This window comes from Penaeus vannamei, chromosome 2 (genome assembly GCF_042767895.1).
Source record: "Penaeus vannamei isolate JL-2024 chromosome 2, ASM4276789v1, whole genome shotgun sequence".
Taxonomy (NCBI): Eukaryota; Metazoa; Arthropoda; class Malacostraca; order Decapoda; family Penaeidae; genus Penaeus; species Penaeus vannamei.
The window spans coordinates 49,473,504-49,493,503 of record NC_091550.1 but is presented as its reverse complement, the minus strand read 5'-3'; the positions used below and the strand labels follow the sequence as shown (position 1 = coordinate 49,493,503).

The 20,000-nt window shown below is 43.2% G+C and overlaps 1 protein-coding gene across 4 annotated transcripts in view; it reads right to left on the bottom strand.

Moving 5' to 3' along the window:
- Oatp74D (Organic anion transporting polypeptide 74D) overlaps positions 1–20,000 on the bottom strand; it is a 357,477-nt gene that overhangs the window by 113,438 nt on the left and 224,039 nt on the right. The window contains exon 1 of one of the 4 annotated variants that reach the window (XM_070134049.1): positions 5,976–6,139. The exons of the other annotated variants lie outside the window; for them this stretch is intronic. The gene's annotated coding sequence lies outside the window, so the exon portion shown is untranslated. Of the gene's footprint in view, positions 1–5,975; positions 6,140–20,000 lie in introns of those variants that run through there. 4 annotated transcript variants of the gene reach the window in all.

The following is a 20,000-nucleotide window of genomic DNA, read 5'->3' as shown; positions in this document are numbered from 1 at the left end:
CCCCCTCCTACCTCTCTTACCCGATGTCACGCACCCCCCACCCCTTACCCTCCCACGCGTTCGTCATCGATCACGCCTGCACAAACAAACGCCCACGTGTCTCGTTTCCTATGTCTTTTCCTCCTTCGTCCTCTTCGACCCCTCACCTTTCTTCCCCTCCCTCCTTTCCTCATCTATCCCCTTTTCCTTACCCTCTTCCCCTCCCTCCTTCCTCATTTATTTCTTTCCCTCACCCTCCCTCCTTCCCTAATCCACGTCCCTCCCTCCTTCCCTCACTCTCTTCCCTTTCCCTCATTCTCCCACTTTTTCTTACCCACTTCCTCCCTCCTTTCCTCACCCCCTTCCCCTCCCTCCTTCCCTCATTTATTCCCTTTCCCTCACCCTCCCTCTTTCCCTCACTCTCTTCCCCTCCCTTCCTTCACTCTTTCCCTCTCCATTAACACCTACAAGATGATACACCTTGCTTTCCCAACACACCCACGCCCACAATCAAGCCACCAGGCCTACGATCACACTATCACGATCACGCCCACATCTAACATCCACGCCCACGCCCATGATCACGCCCGCATCTCACACCCACGCCCACGCCCATGATCACGCCCGCATCTCACACCCACGCCCACGCCCATGATCACGCCCACATCTCACACCCACGCCCATGCCCATGATCACGCCCACATCTCACACCCACGCCCACGCCCACATCTAACATCCACGCCCACGATCACGCCCGCATATCACACACACGCCCACGCCCACATCTAACACCCACGCCCACGCCCACAGCATCCCGGCGTGCACAGGAGCTTCCAGAAACTACCGCCGTCGTTACGTCACGCTTAGACGTTGATGCTTGGGAGACAATTATCCTCCGACTTTACTGGCTATTATGACGAGGGGAGGGGAGGGGAGGGGAGAGGTGGGGTGGGATGGGGTGGGGTAGGGAAGGGAAGGGGAGGGGAGGGGATGGATGGGGTGGGTAGGAAGGAGGGGAGGGAGGGGAGGGGAGGAGGGGAGAGGTGTGGGGTGGGGAGGGGTTAGGAGGAGGGAGGAGAGAAGGGGGAGGAGAGAGGTGGAGGAGGGAAAAGAAAGGGATGGGGAGGGAAGAGAAGGAGTTGACGAAGAAGAATAAGGAAGGAGGATGGAAGACAGGGTTAAGGAAAAGAAAGGAACTGAAAGAAGGATGGACGAATTTACGGAGCATGGGATAGAGGAGGGGTGGGAAGGCAGGAAGGGTCGTGGATGGGGTGGGAAGGGAGGAGGGGAGGAGGGCTGAAGGAAACCTGAGGAAGAATGGAGAAGTGAGGAGAGGATTGGGTGGGACACGACAGGACGGAAGGGAGGAAGTGGTAGGAGGGTACTGGAAGAAAAGAAGGAAGGATGGAAGGAGAAGGAGAGGAAAAGGTTGAAAAAAAGAGACGGGAAGAGAAGAAAATATACAAACATACACACATACATATATACATACATACACATACACACACACATTTATATATACGTGTGTGTGTGTGTGTGTGTGTGTGTGTGTGTGTGTGTGTGTGTGTGTGTGTGTGTGTGTGTGTGTGTGTGTGTGTGTGTGTGTGTGTGTGTGTGTGTGTGTGTGTGTGTGTGTATGTGTGTGTGTATGTGTGTATATGTGTGTGTGTATGTGTGTATGTGTGCGTGTGTGTGTGCATATTCCTCGATACTAAGTGAAAACTAAACAAGAATAGGCCTACCAGATCAACACAAAATAGAGAAAAAAAAGCAAAAGTGAAGTAATTAAGAAAATGCAAAGAGAATATAATCTGTTTTCCACCTTGTGTACAAACCCTAAGAAAACAGCTGCACTTCTTAAGATCTCTCCTTATTTGTCGTGTGAGCTATGAAGAGATAACATGCCAAAGCTCTCTTGTTATATTATTAACATCTGTGGGCAAGTTCGCGTGTGCGTGTGAGTGCGTGTGTGTGCGTGTGTAGTAGGTGTGCGTGTGTGCGTGGGTCACTTAGCGCGATTCTGTTCGTTTATGCGAATATTGGGTCGGTTGTATGGGACGTGTGCTTGTTTGGTTGTTTATTTGTTTATGTTGTGTGGGCGAGTATGAGCGTGAGTGTGAGAATGTGAGTGTGTGGGCATGTGTGCGTTTATGTGTGTGCATGTGTTGATCCGAACAAACATATTCATGCAAATTTATGAGTTTGGAATACCAGCTCCAAAAACAAACCAAACTCAGGATAAAAAAAACGAATAAAAATAAATAAACAAATAAATAAAATAAATAAAACACGAATAAATAAATAAAATAGTAAAATAAATAATAACAATAATCCGATAGCCCAAACACCAACGTAATACCATCCCCCGCATACTTACCGAGAGGCAAATTAACGACGGTAATCACATTAATTTATTCCAATTTTCACTATCGTTCCCCAGGCAGGGCGCAAGGATCAGCTCTCTTCCTCCAGCTTTTGCAAGACAAGGCTTTTCGCAATTTACTGTGGGAGGATCGTTAACCATCTGGCAGCCTGAGCCATGTGGCCCGCGGATATAGCTTATGAGGGAGAGAGAGAGAGAGAGAGAGAGAAGAGAGAGAGAGAGAGAGAGAGAGAGAGAGAGAGAGAGAAGAGAGAGAGAGAGAGAGGAGAGTGAGAGAGAGAGAGAAGGAGAGTGAGAGAGAGAGAAGAGAGGAGAGCAGAAGGGAGAGGAGAGAGAGAGAAGGAGAGTGAGAGAGAGAGAAGGAGAAGGAGAGAGAGAGAAGGAGAAGGAGAAGAGAGAAGGAGAGAGAGAGAGAGAGAGAGAGAGAGAGAGAGAGAGAGAGAGAGAGAGAGATAGAGAGAGAGAGAGAGAGAGAGAGAGAGAGAGAGAGAGAGAGAGAGAGAGAGAGAGAGAGAGAGAGAGAGAGAGAGAGAGAGAGAGAGAGAGAGAGAGAGAGAGAGAGAGAGAGAGAGAGAGATAGAGAGAGAGAGAGAGAGAGAGAGAGTAGAGAGAGAGAGAGAGAGAGAGAGAGAGAGAGAGAGAGAGAGAGAGAGAGAGAGAGAGAGAGAGAGAGAGAGAGAGAGAGAGAGAGGGGGGGGGGGGAAGAGAAAGAAAGAGAGTGAGCATTCTGTAGTCTCTATCTCTCTCTCCCTCTCTCCCCCTTCCTTTCTCTCCCTCCCTTCCTACTCTCTCTCTCTCTCGAGGCATACGTGGTGATGGAATGTAAATATGTCGTGCAGATGCCGCAGACTTAATCAATGTTCCCCCCCCCCTCTCTCGGTCTCCTTTGGCTCTCGTTAGCATGTTATGTTCCTAATAATGTGTTAGTATCTTCGTTCGTGAAGCCTCTTCGCAATCGTAACTGATATCATATCTATGTGGAATTCGCACTTCTTTTTATTTTAATCTGTTCTGGATTTTCCACTTATCCACTATCACAAAGAGAGAGAGAGGAAAAAAACGTGTGTTATTCCTGTTTCTTCGTCGGAGATCATTAGAGTTCCAGGAAACCCGACTGTCTTGAGCCTTCTTGTTGCTGGCTGGCAAGCTGTCTCTCCGTTCATTCACTAACGCAATGCGGATCTTTGCGAGCCTCTTTGCTTTTAAAAACTAAAGAGTCGGTTTATTTCCTTTCATTAACTTTAAATTGCATTCCTTGTTATCATCCGCGGACATAAGACGTAAGAACTTTTTTCATCAGCGATAACACACTGTAATATTTGCAGTAAAAACATCTATTTTCGCGAGTTTTAGACGTGCAATATTACACTCGCGAGCTCTTTGTTTTCCCTAGATTTTGGACACCCGAGTCTCTTTCTTTGCGAATCACACACACGAGAGAAAAATGCCAAATATCGTATTTTTTCGCTGCATTTCCTGCTGTGCGAAATGCTCTCATCCTTTCATTTCCATGGCAACCTTGACCCGCGATGCCACTGCAAAATTAGTCAAGAATGATGAGCGTTCGGAATCCGTCGCTGTCGAGAGCTTGGGCGAGCTCCCTCCTTCGCTGAGAACGCAGACAATTCCTTCAAGTCCCATGGCGATCTATGGGAATCCGTCGCTGTCGAGAGCCTGGGCGAGCTTCTTCCTTCTCTGAGACATTCCTTCAAGAAATTCCTTCAAGTTTCACAGCGATCTATGGCAATTCAAGACCATTTCACAAAGACCAACACTCTCTCACATACAAAACAAACGAACCCAGAATTAAAAACCACTCACATACAGAACAAACGAACCCAGAATTTAAAAAAACCAAACCAAAAATAAAACAACAACGCCAAAAACAAGAAAAGCACAAACGACCGCCATTCCAAATCAGATCATTGCCCCTCGAGAAGGAGAGACTCGTTCCGAAGCTCCCGAACGGCAGACGAGCGCGAGTTGGCTGAAACCAGTTCGCGGTGGTTACGAGGAGGCGTTCCCTGCTGAACGTGTAAAATCAATACGAAAACGAGGTCTCATTTTCCTTAGTGGTTTATGAATGAGTCAGGTGAGCTTAGGCCGTAACTTATTTTCCCACGAAATGATGTCAATGGAAATGTAAGATAATGATAATGGAATGGGTGTTAAGAATATGACATTCATTATCGTCGTTATTATTGTTTCCCCATTCGTGAGAGAGAGAGAGAGAGAGAGAGAGAGAGAGAGAGAGAGAGAGAGAGAGAGAGAGAGAGAGAGAGAGAGAGAGAGAGAGAGAGAGAGAGAGAGAGAGAGAGAGAGAGAGAGAGAGAGAGAGAGAGAGAGGTTGAAAGACAGAAAGAAGGAAAACGATAATAGGGAAATGGGTAAACAACTTAAGGCATTCATGATATTTCGCCTTGCGAGAGAAAGAAAGAAAAGAACAAAAAAGAAAGAAAGAAAAATAAATAAATAAATAAAACAAAAATAAAACAAAATAAAAGAAACATAAACAAAGAAATAACAAAAAAAAATAAAAGAAATATAAAAAATAAACAAACAAACAGAAAGAAAGAAAAAGGTAAAGACAAGCGCAAGACCAAAAACAGACTCCGGTTCCTGATGACCAGTTGGTATAGGTCGCGGAGTGCGTAGAATCGACCCCTCTACGACCCCTCCCCCCCACCCAATCCCTCTACGACCCCTCCCCCCCCCCCCAATCCCTCTACAATCCCCCCCCCCCCAATCCTCCTGGCCCACGTGCGAATTGACCCTGCCGTGCGCTAGGCCGCCGGTGAATGATTGATGGCGTGGCGTGTTTCTATTCCCCCTCCTCCCTTCTTCCCTTTTTCCTCCCCGCCCCCTTCCTAGCTCCCCTTACCTGTCTATAATCTAGGTATTGAGTCACCATTACTCACTCCCCCGCCCCCTCTCCCCTTGATTCTATACCCCCTCCCCTCCTCCTCCTCTCCCTTTCTACCCTTGAATCCATAACACCACATCGCCCCTCCACCCCTACCCTATACCCCTATACTTCCCCCCTCCTCCCTCCCCCTGAACCCATACCCCATACTTCCCTCTCCCCCTCTACCCCTATTGCCTCCACACCTTCCCCCCTTCTCCCCTTCTCCCATACCTCCACATTCCTCCCTCCCTCTCTCCCCCATATCCCTCATACCTACCTTCTCCCCTTTCCCCTAAAGCCCCCCCACATCCCTCCTCTCTCCCCCTCCCCATTCCCCTACAGCCCCCTACACCCCTCTCCCCCTTCCCCGAAAGCCCCCACACTCCCATCCTCTCCCCCCTTCCTCTACAGCCTCCTACACCCCTCCTCCCCCCTTCCCCTACACCCCCACACTCCCCTCCTCTCTCTCCCTCCCCCTTTCTCCTACAGCACCACACCCCCTCCTCTCCCCCCCTCCCCCTTCCCCTACAGTCAAACACTCCCCTCCACTCTCCCCCCTCCCCCCCTAACCATACAGCCCCACACACCCCTCTCCTCTCCCACCCTCCCCCTTTCCCCTACAGTCCCTACACCCCTCCTCTCTCCCCCCTCCTCCCCTTCCCCTACACCCCCTCCCCCCCATACCACGTGTGAAAAATGACCTCTTACCTGGAACTGTGTACAAAGAGGAGCTGTTAGTGATGACTCGCGTGGCTGGCGGGTCGTTGGATCGGGTCGTCGTGAATGGTGAAGGTCGTGATGGTGATGATGGTGATGATGGTGAGCTCGAGGGTTCAAGGGGGAGAGGGTTCTCTGATGGTGATGTTGGTGAGCTGAAGAATTCAAAGGGGAGAGTTTTATTTGATGGTGATGATGGTGAGTTCGAGGATTTTAGGGGAAGAGGCTTATCTGATGGTGATGATGATGGTGGTGATTGGAGAGTTTTATTTGATGGTGATGATGATGATGGTGATTGGAGAGTTTTATTTGATGGTGATGATGATGGTGGTGATTGGAGAGTTTTATTTGATGGTGATGATGGTGAGTTCGTGGATTCAAAGGGAGGGTTTTATTTGATGGTGATGATGATAGTGGGTGGATAGTTTCATTTGATGGTGATGATGATGGTGAGGTCGAGGATTTAAAGGGAAAAGGGTTATCTGATGGTGATGATGGTGAGCTGGAGGAGGAGAGGGTTATCAGATGGTGATGAGGGTGAACTCAAGAATTCAAAGGGGAAAGTTTTATTTGATGGTGATGATGATAATGATGGTGATTGGAGTTTTATTTGATGGTGATGATGATGATGGTGAGTTCGAGGATTTAAGGGGAAGAGGGTTCTCTGATGGTGATGATGAATATGTTGCTTTTAATGGGTTTAGTGTGAAAAACCGCTACTCTCCGAGACCAACCTGGAAAAATGAAAAAAATCAAAATTAATAACATACCAATATATAATGGGAAAAATTTCTTCACAAAGTCTTAAATCTAACTAATACCACTCACTATGCTCTTCATCCCAAGTTATATCTTGGTTTCTCTTAAATGCAAATATTCCCCAATCAAGAGGAAAAAAGAAAGAAAAAGAAGAGAGAGAAAAAAAAACGGTACTAAACCAAAAAAGAAAAAAGAAAGAAAGAAAGAGAAAAAAACGCCACCCCACCCCACTACCCCCCACCCCCCAAAAAAACACGAAAAAAAAACGACAAAAAAACGATAAAAAAAACATAATGGGAGTCACGACCGCCACTTCAAGAAGCTGTTGAACAAGATGGAACCGCTGCCATCCTCGAGAATCTCTTCCTTAACTCTCGCACGCCAAGGCAATCAGGTATGAGAAATTGGCGGCTCTGTTGCAAAGGAGGAAGGAGGAAGAAGGAAGGAAGAGGAGGAAGGAGGAAGAAGAGGAGGAAGGAGGAAGGAAGGAGGAAGAAGGAGAGGAAGGAGGTGGAATAAGAAGAGGAGCGAGGAGAGAGGAAGGAGAAGGAGAAGGAAGTGGCGTAGTAGTAGGAGTAGGAGTAAGGAGTAAGGAGTAAGGAGTAAGGAGTAAGGAGTAAGGAGTAAGGAGAAGGAGAAGGAGAAGGAGAAGGAGAAGGAGAAGGAGAGAGAGAGAGAGAGAGAGAGAGAGAGAGAGAGAGAGAGAAGGAGAGAGAGAGAAGGAGAGAGAGAGAGAGAGAGAGAGAGAGAGAGAGAGAGAGAGGAGGAGGTAAATAACGTAAACAACAATGCCTATTCCTCATTTCGCAAAGGGAAAGACATCAAGATAAAACAAAACAAAACAACAAAAAAACGAAACAAAGAAAAACTAAAAAACACCGAAAACAAAAACAAACAAACAAACAAACAAAAACAATACACTCCGAGGAACCGAACACGAAACAAAGAAAGAAAGAAAAAAAAAAAACAATACACACGAGGAACCAAACACGAAACAGCGAAACAAAAGAAAACAAACAAAAACAAAAACAAACAAACAAAACACACGAGGAGCCGAGCGATTCGGCGTCTTAAACGGAGCCTCATCGATCAGGAGGTAAATGAGTCCAGAACATTCCAAACACACGAGGCTGATTTCGCTCTTGTATTTATTTCTATTACGGGCGAGGAATGACAAGGAGGATGAGGAGGATGAGGAGGAGGTGGGGGAGGGGGAGAAGGAGGAGAAGGAGGGGGAGGAGGAGGAGGAGGAAGAGGAGGAGGAGAAGGAGGAGAAGATCCAGACGAAGGGGAAGGAGAAATAGGATGAGGATGAGGAGGATTAGGATGAGGGGGATGGGGAGGATGAGGAAGAGAAATAGGAGGAGGAGGAGGGGGGAAGAGGAGGAGGAGCAATAGGAGGAGAAACAGGAGGAGGAGGAAAAATAGGAGGAGGAGGTAAGAGGAGGAGGAGAAGGAGGGGGTTTGAGGAGGATTAGGATGAGAAATAGGAAGAGAAGGAGGAGGAGCAATAGGAGGAGGAGGAGAAGGAGCAATAGGAGGAGAATGGGAAAGGGAAAGGGGAAAGGGGGAGGAGGATGGAAAGGAGAAGTAGAATAAAAAGAAAAATGAGGAGGAGGATTAAAATCAAAATTTAAAATACTTTATTCCATTTGTTATAATGGAGGAGGAAGAGGAGGAGGAGGGATAGTAGAAGGAAAAAAAGGAAGAAACGGAGGCCAAGAGGAAGGAGACATAAGAAAACGAGGAGGAGGAGAATGAAGCGAAAGGGAAGGAAGAGGAAAATGAAGTAGAAGAAGGATAACCAGAAGGGAAAGAAGTAGCGAAAAAAAAGAAAAAGAGAAAGAAAGACCAACAGAAGAAAATGGAAAAGAAGCAGAAGGAGAACCAGAAGAAAAAAAGAAAACTAGAAGGGAAGGAAAGAGAAGGAGAAAAAAGGACAAAAGAAGGAGAGGTGCTAGATGTTGCCGGCTGCCGGACCCGACTTATTTCACCACGTGTCCCGAACTCTTACGTCACGTGACTGTCATGATGTCAAGACTGCCGAACTTGACGTCAGTTGCAGCAACATCACAACAAGCTGGACATCTGGACAAAAAGTGGACTACTTTGACAAAGAGGCTGTTTAGTCCCACTTGCTGTCTTTATTAACTTGTGATGAGGAAAACAGGACTAAAATCTCTATTACAGTGCGGAGTCCAATGCTCATGCTAACACGAGCATCACAACTCACCAGAACGCAGGATATCCGGTCATCACACCATAACCACCACGCAAAATAGCCGTCATCACACGTCACCACAACGCCATTATAGGGCAGGAAATGCACTCATCACCACACAAAATAGCCATCATCACACACCACAACAGGGCAGGAAATACACACATCACCACGCAAAATCGCCGTCACCACACATCACCACAACGCCCACAAGAAGGCAGGAAATGCCGCTCATCACCACAGAAAATCACCGTCACCACCACGACCGCCGACGTCTCCTCCTCCCCGTCACCACAACGATCACGTGATGTCCCTCACGTACGAGTTGTGGTGACGCGGATCCTGTTCTGAAAGGGGCGTGGTCGGGCCTAAGGCTGGGGGTTTCTGCCTTGCCTATATAAACAAGAACAAACCAGTATCGCTTCCCTCCTTTGCCTTCTTCCTCTCTCTCTCTCTCTCTCTCTCTCCTTTTCTATTCTCTTTTTCTCCTCCCCTTTTCTCTACTTCTCTTCGCGTCCTTCTTTTCTACTCTCTTTTTCTCCCCTCATCTTCTCTACTTCTCCTCATTTGCTATTCTCTTTTTCTACTCCCATTTTCTCAACTTCCCTTCGCCTCCTAATTTTCTATTCTCTTTTTCTTCTCCCCTTTTTCTCTACTTCTCTTCTCCTTCTCCTTTTCTATTCTCGTTTCCTCTACTTCTCTTCGCCTCCTCACTCTCTACTCTCCCTCTCCTTCTCCTTTTCTTCTCCCCTTTTCTCTACTTCTCGCCTCCTCCTTTTCTATTCTCTTTTCCTCTACTTCTTCTCGCCTCCTTTTCTATTCTCTTCGCCTCCTCACTTTCTACTCTCCCTCTCCTCGCCTCATCTTTTTCTACTCTTTCTGTTTCCACTCCCTACCTTTTCCTTCTACCCCTCTCTCTTTCTTTCTTTCCTCCCTTTTCCCTCTCTTTCTCTCTATCTCTGCACCTATTCCCTTTCCCCTTTCCCTCACTCTCTCAACCCTTCCCTTCTCTCTCCCTTACCCCTTTTCCTCACTCTCTCAAACCTATCCTTCCCCCTTCTCTCTCCCTTTCCCCTTTCCCTCACTCTCTCAATCCTCTCCTCCTCCTCCCCTCTCTCTGCCTTACCCCCTAATCCCTTTCTCCTTTTCCTCACTCTCTCAACCCTATCCTTCTCTCTCCCTTACCCCTTTTCCTCACGCTCTCAACCCTTTCCTCCTCCTCCCCTCTCTCTCCCTTACCCCCTAATCCCTTTCTCCTTTTCCTCACTCTCTCAACCCTTTCCTTCTCTCTCCCTTACCCCTTTTCCTCACTCTCTCAACCCTTTCCTCCTATCCCCCCTCTCTCTCTCCCTTACCCGCTATTCCCTTTCCCCTTTTCCTCACTCTCTCAACCCTTTCCTTCCCCCCATTCCCTCTCTCTTGCCCCCTTTTCCTCTCCCTCCCCTCCTCCTCTCCCCCCTCCCCAGGCGCTGGTGAATCCCCGGCCCGGCACTATAGTCGGGATATAATGAGGTAAGCGTGATTCAGCTCTTTCTCTCATCACTCGGTTCGGCCGCACTCACACTTGTCTACCAGACGTCTCTTTCTCTCTCACTCTCTCACTTTCTCTCTTCTCCTCCTCCTCCTCTCTCTCTCTCTCTCTTTCTTTCTCCCCACTCTCTCTCTCTCTCTCTCACTTTCTCTCTTCTCCTCTCTCTCTCTCTTTCCCCCACTCTCTCTCTCTCTCTCTCTTTTCCTCCTCTCTCTCTCTCTTTCCCCCCACTCTCTCTCTCTCTCTCACGCTCTCGCTCGCCACACACTTCCCTGTCCTAAGGTGTACTGACACCCCCCTCGTCACCCTATAATTCCCCTTAACCAACCCTAGTACGAGCGAAACTTTCCTCTCCTCTCCTTCCTTACACCTCCTTCTCCGCCTCATGCAGTCCCCCCCCCCTCGCCCTCGACGCCTTCCACCTCCTTCTCCGCCTCATGCAGTCCCCCCCCCCTCGCCCTCGACGCCTTCCACCTCCTTCTCCGCCTCATGCAGCCCCCCGCCTCGCCCTCGCCCTCGACGCCCCAACGCACGTACGCACAGACACAGGTACACATGCGGCCAGAGACGGCGAGGCGACCATTCACTCAGCGGCGGAGGGAGCGGAACGGCACCCGGCCAGCGGAGACCAGGTGTGCTAGGTGTCTTGACCTTGAAATAACCCCCTTCCTCCCTTCTCCCTTCTCCCCTTCCTCCTCCCTCTCCCTTCTCCCTTGCTTCCCCTATCACTTCTTGCCTTCCTCCTCCCTTCTCCCTTCTCCCCTTCCTCCTCCCTCTCCCTTCTTCCCTTCCTCCCCCTCTCCCTTCTACCTTGCTTCCCCCTCTCCCTTCTCCCTTCTCCCCTTCCTCACCCTTCTCCCCTTCCTCCTCCCTCTCCCTTCTCCCCTTCCTCCTCCCTCTACCTTCTTCCTTCCTCCTCCCTCTCCCTTCTCCCCTTCCTCCCCCACTCCCCTCTCACTTCTTCCCTTCCTCTCCCTTCTCCCTTCTCCCTTGCTTCCCCCTCTCCCCACCTCCCCTTACCTATTCTTCCACCGCACCCCCTTTCACCCCTCTCCCCCTCCCTCTCTTCCTGCCTTACATGCTTCCCTACACCAAGGTCAAGCGGGTTTGTAAGGGACGTATGGGATGGGGGAGGAGGGAGGGAGAATGGGGGAATAGGGAGGAGGGAGGGAGAATGCGAGAATATGGAGGAGGGAAGGAGGACGAAGGGATACGGAAGGAGGGAGGGAGAACGGGGGAATAGGGAAGTGGGAGGGAGAACGGGGGAATAGGGAGGAGGGAGGGAGAACGGGGGAATAGGGAGGAGGGAGGGAGAACGGGGGAATAGGGAGGAGGGAGGGGGAATGGGGGAATAGGGAGGAGGGAGGGAGAACGGGAGAATAGGGAGGAAGAGATGGGGGAATGGAAGAAGAGAAAAGGGAGAAGACAGAGACAAAGACAGAGAAGAGGAGGTAGGGGATGTGGAGGAAGAAGAATAAGGGAGAGTGAGATGGTGATGGGGTGGTGGGGGAGAGGTAGGGAGATGAGGAGGGGGGGGGTGAGCTCCTGTTACTTAGAGAAATAGGAGAGAGAGCGACCATAGCAAAGGGTTCCTTCGCTCGGAACTTGGGAGAATTTTCACCATCTTCTAGCGTCCTCAGTGAACAAAATGTTGTTACGTAATCCTCACTAACTCAATTTTTTTGTGGATCTCACACTTTGCGTTCGGAATCTACGCCAATATGCTGTATACTGTGATATACTCTACATAACTATTTCGTAAACAGATAAATACAAATGAGTACTCTCGCAAGGTTTCATATTTGACATTTTTTTTCATTTCTTTCCTTTTTGTTTTCTTGTTCTCGATATTCTTGGGGAGCTTTTTGTGGCGAGAAGGGCAAGGACTTCATGGTAAAGTTCAAGTAGGTTTGGCAGCTATTGTAGGATATTAAAAAAAGGCTTAGAAGATTATATACACAATATCTTTCTATCTATCTATACACACACAAACGGACACTTATATACATATTCATATATATAACGAGAAAAAAAGGAAATATAAATCAATTTATCTATTTTTACCTATATCTTTGTAAGCATCTACCTGTCCATCTATCTATCTATACATGGCAATCAGCACTGAAGATGGCGACTATGAAGATGAAAATAACAACAAGAATCATAATGAGGACGGTAATAATCAACAAAACAATACAAACTATTTCTATACCAACTCTAATCATACCAAATCTAATAATACATAACATTACATTCACCATTATCATTAAGACAATACATCAACACTGCAACAACAGCATCAACATCGCCTTGCCATCCCCTTTTGCCAGAGGGTCTTGGAAACAATTTATCAACGGCCGCCTAAATCCCCTACAACAACTACAACTACTTCCATTATTACTACCATTATTGCTATTAGCTTCTTTTCCCCTCGAAATGGTTTCTCAACCTTTCATTAGAGTCATCAGTACGCTACCATATAAGACAAATAACAGACTATACAAACCATAATGTAGTTCATCAGTGAAACCATTTATCAAGTCCAAGAGAGACAGTTATACGTACACATATATACAGACAGACAGACAGAGAGACACACATACAACCCCACCCCCCACCTTCCTTCTCTTGTACCGCTATAGCCTTCTCTTGCACCGATATAGGCCAATCGGACTTCCCTGCATAGGACTGTCGCCCTTGTCAGCAGGGTATTCATTTCGACGAAACAAACATTATTGACCGTAGTCATGGTGACAAATGTAGAAAAAAGTATGAATGAGAATCAATGAGGATTTCAAAGACAAATATTATATCAAATTCCCCTAGAATACTCGATCACAATTTACGAACTCAAAATGGTGGTTAATTTAAAGTATTAATTTCCATGGGGATAAACAACAAAATGTAGCCTCTTATGTAGTTAGTTCGAGTGTACTAATTACAGCATGTGTAATATCTAAAACAGTGTTATATATTCTCTCGCATTTGACATATTACCGATTAATTGGAATATACTCATGTATTATATATTCCAGGATGGAGATGGAGGTCTAACTGAGGTAGAATAAGACTCGAAAGCAATAATGTAAGCCTCACTACTAATGTCTACACAGAATATAGCAGAGTAAAAATAGCTATGATCCTAAAACGAAGAAAACTACGAGAGACCCAGGCACCGGGACGTAAAGCAAGTCACGATTTTCTATCAAATTTCAATCGGTCTTTCATACGGTCTAAATGATATCTTTGTAGCCCGAGTTCGCTCACCTCCGCTAGCTTCGACTTTTTTTTTTTTTTTTAATATAATATCTGCTGGTCATCCTCATCTAAATAATTTGCGGCGAGATTTTAATTCCTCTTATGATGGGACATTGCTGTGGGAATTGAATTTCTTTTAAATGATGAAACAAAGGGCCAGGATTTTACCTTTTACTGAATATTTACAATTCAGTAAAAAAAATAAATAAAATAAAATAAATAAATAAAATAAAATAAATAAATAAATAAATAAAAAAAAACATGCAGTTTGGCTAGTGAAAAAAATCACACCAAAATATCCAGTTCAACTCCATTTTTCTGAAACTTCCTTCACTACACATGGTTTATCATTTATTTCCTATTCAATAACACACGAACAAAAGCTGCATAATGCCAAGTTAATGCTGTTACGACTTGTTAAGACCGATGCTGCAAGAAGGCGACAATCTGAGTTACCATACAGAACCCTCAACCAGGATTTTTTTTTTCTTTTCATTTATTTTATTATCATTATTTATTATTATTTTTTTTTTTTTTTTGCGTAATACAACGAAAACTCCGCCGTGCTAAAACTCAATCCGCAACGAATGATTAGAATCTTCCGCAAAAATTCGCTGTAAAAACACTATCGGGAAGGCAGATCTTACACTTGAAAATGAATGAATAAACGCAGTCATATCACCCGGGAACTAAAACTAAAAAAAAATAATAATAATAATAAATAAATAAATAAAATAAATAAGAAAAAAAAATCTAAAAGTTAAAAAGCAAGATACACTTGAGCTTAAGTGTCTTATCGTTCTTTGCTCGCCGGGCTCTCATGCACCAATTACGCTTCCATTTCATCCTTTGCCTGGAAATGGAACGAGGAAGAAAGTTACCGAAGCACAATCTAGATCTCGCGAAAGAACTTGTCCAAATCTCACAAGCAGACGGAATGACTTTGCTAGCCCTTTGCCAATGGGAGGGAAAGTTGAGCCAGTCGCGTCCGTAGCCTCCATGCAAAGTCACGCTGCTTACCCTGCATGCAACGATGGCTAATTAGCGAGCGGGAGTGTAGCAGCGGGCCGTCCTCCACTCACTTGACGATCCGCTGCCCGAGGACGAGGTCTGTGAGAGTCTGTGTGAAGTCAGTGTCGTGGCTGAACGGAAAGTGTGCACCCGATGAAGTCACAGGAATTTTAGACTGAAACTTTCAACTGCTCGTGCGAGAGATCGTGCAGAAGTGAGTCTTCTCGCAGTGTAATAACTAGTTTAAATATACTGAAATGTGGACATACTGCAATCATTACAAAACTAAATCAGAGTTTATATTTTCCGGAATACCTCTCAGGTGTGTTTTTTTCTCCTTCAATGAAACCTTAAATATAACAAAATTCAGCTGTTGGATGATCACAAAAGTACGATTCTTAAATCAAAACTAAAACTGCGATAAAAAACAATAACTCTAAAACAATAAACTACAGAAGTATCTTTGTTTAAACAGTTTATTTCCCATTTTTTTAGCACGAGATCGTAACTAATCCGCCATTTTGAATCGTCCGCCGAATTCTTTTTTTGTATCTTTTTTGCATAATAAATATACGATAAGGTACAATTTCGTTTATTTTAGAGGAGTAAGCATCTCAATTCTACCAGCTGGCTACAAGGTTTCAGAAGCCGCTCTTTCACGTTTGTATTCAATTTGTCTTTATATTTCGAACTGATATTGGCTATATCATCTATTTATCCATTTTTTTTTTTCTATTTTTATTTCATTTTATTAAAATATATTTATATTTTTATTCATTTTTCATTTATTTCTATTTTATTTATTTTGTATTATTTACCATTTATCCTTTTTTTGAATATCTATCCTGCATCTATACTCATCTACAGTCTTTCGGTCGGTTTGTTAATATCATGCAAGGAAAAACCCAATGAATATTCGTATATACAGACATACATACACGCATAAATATAAGCATATCTATCAATCAGATGTATATACATTTATCTCTCTATCCATAAGGTAGATATTCATGTATAGACTGACACACACGTATCAATTTCAGTGTACATGCATGTCCGTATAATGAATGTTCATTGGGTCGGGCCTCGCACAATTTTGATAAACCTGTAATTAAACCTGTTCATCTGTAATTAAACGTGATAGGCCTGAGGTGATACCATGTTAGAAACAAGGTAAAGGTAGGAAAGAGATAATGTGAAACAAGAAAAACAAAAGGACGAGGGGGGGGGGGAAGCGAAAGAAAAGGACAAAAAAGAAAGAAAGAAAAAAGTAATATATTCTCGTAAATTACAGTAATTATTTGGACAACAACAGCGATTGTAATCAAAATAATGATAAAAATGTAAAATGGCTGTAACAAAAATAGAAAAAATTGTTTCAAGCAAAAAAGAAAGGGAATGTTCATGGAAGACAATTACTAAAAAACAACGACATCATACATACATACATACACACACACACACACACACACACACACACACACACACACACACACACACACACACACACACACACACACACACACACACACACACACACACACATATATATATATATATATATATATATATATATATATATATTATATATAAGGAAAACATCAGCAAAAACGAAGACAAAACAACAATTACAATAAAAAATAAACGTCGGGGAAATATGATTATAAATAATAAAAACAACCAAGGAAATTGAATAAAGATAATCGAAACAACATTAAATAACAAGACCAAGAACAAAATGCCATAAAAAAACCCTACAAGTATTAACAATAACAATGACAAGAGCCAAAAATAACAAGAAGATAAAGAGACGCAAAATTTATCAGCGTCTCTCACGTCAAAAAACCCGAATTACACAAGGGAGTAAATAAATGATAAGAATGGCCTCACTTTAATGAATTCTTTCCTACGTCATAGCGCGGCTGACCTTGTTGCTCTAAGCCCTTTGTTATTGTTTTTTTTTCCCGAACACCTGGCTCTTGATGTGCTAGGAAAAATAGAGATTGCTTATTTACGGAGGCAATGGGGCACACACACATGCATATGCACGCACGTATGCACGCATGCACGCACACATGTATGTAAATATATATATTATATAAATATATATATATATATATATATATATATATATATATATATATATATATATATATACACACATGTAGATAAATATAAATATGTGTGTGTGTGTGTGTGTGTGTGTGTGTGTGTGTGTGTGTGTGTGTGTGTGTGTGTGTGTGTGTGTGTGTGTGTGTGTGTGTGTGTGTGTGTGTGCGCGTGCATGTGTGTGTGTGCGCGTGCGTGTGTGTGTGTGCGCGTGCGTGTGTGTGTGTGTGTGTGTGTGTATGTGTGTGTGTGTGTGCGTGCGTGTGTGTGTGTGCGCGTGCGTGTGTGTGTGTGTGTGTGTGTGTGCTTATCAAATTCATCCAACAGACAAACAACAGAATTAATGACTCTTCCACACGCAAACAACCTCCTGTCTTGAAGGCAAAAAGCAAGCAATATCTTAAATCAATTTAGCAATATGGAATCACATGTTTAAACATTATTTGTTCATTTACTAAGGGCTGGAGAGAGCTTCATATTCATATATATATATATATATATATATATATATATATATATATATAATAAATAAATAAATATATACATATACTTTTACTCTCTCTCTCTCTCTCTCTCTATATATATATATATATATACATATATATATACATATATATATATATATGTATATATATAAATATATATATACATATATATATATATTATATATGTATATATATGTGTATATATACATATATATATATATATATATACATACATACATACATACATATATATATATATATATATATATATATATATATATACATATATATATATATATATATATATATATATATATATATATATATGCATATATATATGCATATATATATATATATATATATTATGTATATATATATATATATGAATAAGTAAGTAGATAAATTTTATACATATGTATATAAATAAACGAATAAATATATATTTTCATATATTATTAAAATATATATATATATATATATACGTATATATATATATATATGAATACATTTTATACATATGTATATAAATAAACGAATAAATTTTATACATATGTATATAAATAAACGAATAAATATTTATTTAAATGTATTATACAAAAATATATATGTATATGCATATATATATATATATATATGTATATATAATGACCGCCTGTTCCCCTGGCCAAACCCCATCCTTTGTCCGGGCGCAAGCAGCATCCCACGGCTCATCTCAAAATCACACGCGAGGGGGGAGGGAGGGGGAGGGAGGGAGGGTCAGGGAGGGTCAGGGCAGGGGGGGGGGGTGTTCGGCCGGCCAGACAGCGTGACCAGGTTGAAAGCACATGCAAACCCTCCTTCTTCTAATGGCCCCGAGAGCTTCGCAAGGGCGTCGCTCCGGGTCTCAGAGACGACTTTGGGGGCGGCGAGGGGAGGGGGGAGAGGGGGGATGGGGGTTGGTGAGGAAATGCAGAGAAGTCTTGGAGGATTTTTTTTGGGGGGAGGGGAGGAGGGGAGGAGATGGTGGATCGGTTTTGGGATAAAGAGATGGTGGAGAGAGAGAGAGAGAGAGAGGGTGGGGTGGGTAAGGGACAGTGCGAGAAGGAAATGTAGATACATAAATAGATAAGAGAAGAAAGAAAACATATAAAGAGGAAAAGAGAAGGCGAGGGAGAGAGAGAGAGAAAGAGAGGAAGGAGGAGAGGAAGAAGGAGAAGGAGAGGGAGGAAGGGAGAGAGGGAGAAAGATACAAAGAGAGAGAGAGAGAGGTAGAGAGAAGGGGAGGGAGAAAAAGAGAGAACTTGAACTAAAATTGGAAAGAGAAAAAGAGAAAAACAACGAATTTACACCAACAACCTACCCTAAAGACCAACCCAAAACACACAACCTCTCCGCAGCCCCCCCCCCCCCAAAAAAAAAAAAAAAACGAAGGCAAACGAAAAGAGAGAAACAACCGAAACAAAACATCAAAACAACAACACAAAATACCAGGGAAAATAATCGAAGCACTAAAAAAAATAATAATAATAAATAAAAATAAAAATAATACTGGTAATAATAATAATAAACAAATAAATATAAATATAACAATATCATCCCAACTGGAGCAAGATCAGCGTACCAGAACCTCCTCCGTGGTACAATCCTCGCAAACAAATGACTTATTACCCTCCTGGAAAACTGGGCTCGAACATACCACAAACTGCCAGAGTGTGCAGTTGTCGCTTCCAAAATACCATCCTAATTAGACCCTACTTGTCGTAAAAGGCCGGGCTGGAACTGAGCAAAGTGAGGGTTACTTGTGTTCTCCTTGTCTCCTGCTTCGTCTCTTTGTTGAATGTATTTTTTTTTTCTTATTTTTATTTACTATTTGTATATATAAACACACGGTGAAATATATGTCAGTAGCTTTCTTGAATGTATATTTTTTTGTATTTTCTTATTTTTTATTTACTATTTGTATATATAAACACACGGTGAAATATGTCAGTAGATTTCTTGAATGCTATTTGTTTTATTTTCTTTTTTTTTATTTACTATTTGTATATATGAAAACACGGTGAAATATATGTCAGTAGATTTCTTGAATGTATTTCTTTTATTTTCTTATTTTTTATTTACTATTTGTATATATGAAAACACGGTGAAATATATGTCAGTAGATTTATAGAATGCTATTATTCTTATTTTCTTATTTTTTATTTACTATTTGCATATACAAAAACACGGCGAAATATATGTCAGTAGCTGTGGTGATCATAAAAAAACTGATGATATTGAGAAATTCACTCTATTCCTTCCACACTGTACTGTTGCATGAAAATTAAACATATAGAAATAAAGTTAAGTATTTTCCAGGTAAATCGAAAATAGATAGCAACAAAATACCAAAAACATGAAATCACACATTTTCACAAAGATAATTTTTTTAGATATGAACCAAATAAAATAAAACTAGAGAGAGAGAGAGAGAGAGACAGACAGAGAGAGAGAGAGAGAGAGAGAGAGAGAGAAAGAAAGAGCGAGAGAAAGAAAGAAAGAAGAGCGAGAGAGAGAGGAAAGAGAGAGAGATTAGCAAACCTTTAAAGAAAAAAAAGGCAAATCCAAAATTCTTAAACAGACCCCAAAGAGGATTCCCAAAGCAAACCAAAGGAACGATAAAG